This window comes from Cyanistes caeruleus, unplaced genomic scaffold (genome assembly GCF_971803275.1).
Source record: "Cyanistes caeruleus unplaced genomic scaffold, bCyaCae1.hap1.1 HAP1_SCAFFOLD_254, whole genome shotgun sequence".
NCBI lineage: Eukaryota > Metazoa > Chordata > Aves > Passeriformes > Paridae > Cyanistes > Cyanistes caeruleus.
The window spans coordinates 15,001-17,500 of NW_028256032.1; the positions used below are offsets into that span (position 1 = coordinate 15,001).

The window sequence follows — 2,500 nt, forward strand, 5'->3', positions numbered from 1 at the left end:
AGCGAGAGCGAGAGAGAGAGAGCCCAGAGCGGCGCGGAAACAACGGGGAGGGAGACCCCCATCCCGGAAACGAGAACCGAAAAGGAGCACACGCGACACCACGCGCACACGGCAGAGACGGCCCCGCGGGGAAAACCGTCGGGCCGAGCGCGGAACGAGAGAGGGGGGGGCGGAAGAAAGGAGGAGGGGGCCGTCCCCCGTCCCCCGGCGCTCGCCACGCCTCGCGCGCGCGGCAGCACGGCACGGTACCTGCGCCGGTACCCACCCGCAGACAGCCGCCCGCGCGGGGAAAAGGTGAGCCCGGGGGGCGAGGCCCGCGCCTCGCCTTCCCCTTCTCGCCCTCTTTCTCTCGGCCCTCGGCGGCGGCGTTTGGCGACGCCGCCGCTTTTGCTCTCGGCCCTTCTTTCCGGTTTTTCCCCCCCGCGAGGACGAGCTCCGGCCCAGCGGCTCGCTCCGGGAAGCGGGGAGCTACGGGAGCGGCTCCCCGAGTCTGCATTTAGGGGGACGAAGGCCCTTTTTCTCCTCCCGCGGCCGCCGCCGCCGGCGGACCGCGGGGGAGGGGAACGGGCCTGCGAGGCGACCCCAGCCGCGCCGCCCGGGGAGGGCTCGGGTGGCCCACCCGCCGGGACGGCGATTGATCGTCAAGCGACGCTCAGACAGGCGTAGCCCCGGGAGGAACCCGGGGCCGCAAGTGCGTTCGAAGTGTCGATGATCAATGTGTCCTGCAATTCACATTAATTCTCGCAGCTAGCTGCGTTCTTCATCGACGCACGAGCCGAGTGATCCACCGCTAAGAGTTGTCTGGCTTTCGGCACCGACCCCGCACGCGCGGAGGGGCCGGGACCGCTCGCGTGAAGCGGCCCCCCTCGGTTTTGCGGCGAGGACGCGCGGGCGCGCGACCTCGCGACCGACCGTACGAGCACAAACGAGACGACCAACGGAGGGGAAAAAGAAAAGGAAGGCACGAGGCCGCCCACGGAACGCTCCGAAAAGGCCGGCCAGAAAGGGCGGGGGGGCCCGCGCCCCCGACCGCCTCTCCCCCACCACCCCCCTCCCCCCGGGCGAGGGGAGGGGAAAAGAGAGACGCCGCCCCGCGTGCCGTCTTTCGGAGGCGGCCCAGGCGCCCGGGCTCGGCCCGGCCTCCGCGCGGAGAGCCGCGCGGCGCGCGCCGGACCGCGGGGGGGCTCCGTAGCCCGCGCCCGGCCTCTTCTCTCTGAACGGGACGACGCGGGCACGAGGCCGGGGGGCCGCGGCCGCCCGCCGCCCGCCGCGCGCTCGGCTCCACCTCGACCGCTGCGCGGGGATCGGCCCCCCGCGCAGCGCCACCGCGCCCGCCGCGCGCGGCGCGGCCTTTCTCCTCCCCGCTGACGGGCCGCCCCCTTGCCAGCGCCCGAGACGGCAGCGCGACGACCGCCGGCACCGCCGGCGCCGCCCCCGGCCGGGGACCGCTCCCCGCCGGAAGGCGAGCGCCTCGCCGCCGCGCTCCGACGGCCGGCGCCGGGAGGCGGGCGCCGCCGAGGCGCGAGCCGGCGTCGCGAGCGCCCGAGGCCTGCCGGAAGGCAAAGGCCCCGCCGCCACCGGGGCCGCACTCCCGGGACCGCCGCCGCCGCTTCGCACCGTCGGGGCCCCTTCCGCGGGCACGCGCCCTGCGGGAGGGGGCCGTGCGGCGGACGCCCGCCGCACGGCCTCGAGCGGTTCTCCCTGCGGCCCACACGCGGCCTTCGGGAAGGGAGACGGGGAAGCGACGGGCGGGGCCCGGGCCGGGACCGCCGCCGGCGACGACGGGGGCCTCCCGGCCGACCGTCCCACCAGGGGGACACCCGTCGAGCGGCGCCGCCGCCGCTCGGCACGGGGTCGCCCGCGCTCGCCGGACCTCCGGCCGCCGGAGGCGACCGACGAGCGCTCGCCCGGGCGGGGGGCGCGCGGTCCCGGCCGGGGACGAGCCGGCGGACGGCGCCGCCGCGCGCGTCCGGGGAAGGCGAGGAACGCCCCGAGGAGGAGGAGGAGATGCGCGCCGACGCGGCCGGCGCGGCCGAGGCGAGGGAGCGCGGGGGGCGCCCGAGGGCCGCCACCCCGAGGTCGCGCAGAGAAGGCGGAGAAGCGCGCGGGGGCGCTTCTCCGCCGGCGCCGCCCCGTTCCGAAGAGACCGGATCGGCCCCGCGGCCGACAGCGCGCCACGGCCTCGCCGCCGAGACCGGGCCGCGGAGAGGGGGGGGAGGGGGGCTGGGTGCCCCCTCCCCGGCACGGCGCGGCCGACGACGGCCGCGACGAAGTCGACGACGACGACGACGACGACGACGAGCGGGGGGGGACCGGTCGCGACGGACGCCACCGCAGGGGATCGGCGGGAGTAGCTCCCCACCCCTCAGTGAACGCCGCGCCGCCACCGGCCGGGTACCCGTCGCCGCCGCCGCCGCCGCCGCCGCCGGCATCGCCGCCGCCGCCGGGGCGCGCCGTGCCGCCCGAGTCTTTAAACCTCCGCCCGGCCTCGGCGGCCCTT

At 78.0% G+C, this 2,500-nt stretch overlaps 1 non-coding gene across 1 annotated transcript; it reads right to left on the minus strand.

Annotated features, from left to right (window-relative positions):
- Positions 1-646: 646 nt before the first annotated feature.
- Positions 647-799, minus strand: LOC147645501 (5.8S ribosomal RNA). The gene has a single exon (XR_015282309.1). It is a non-coding gene; the product is annotated as a 5.8S ribosomal RNA (ribosomal RNA).
- Between the last annotated feature and the right edge of the window lie 1,701 nt (positions 800-2,500).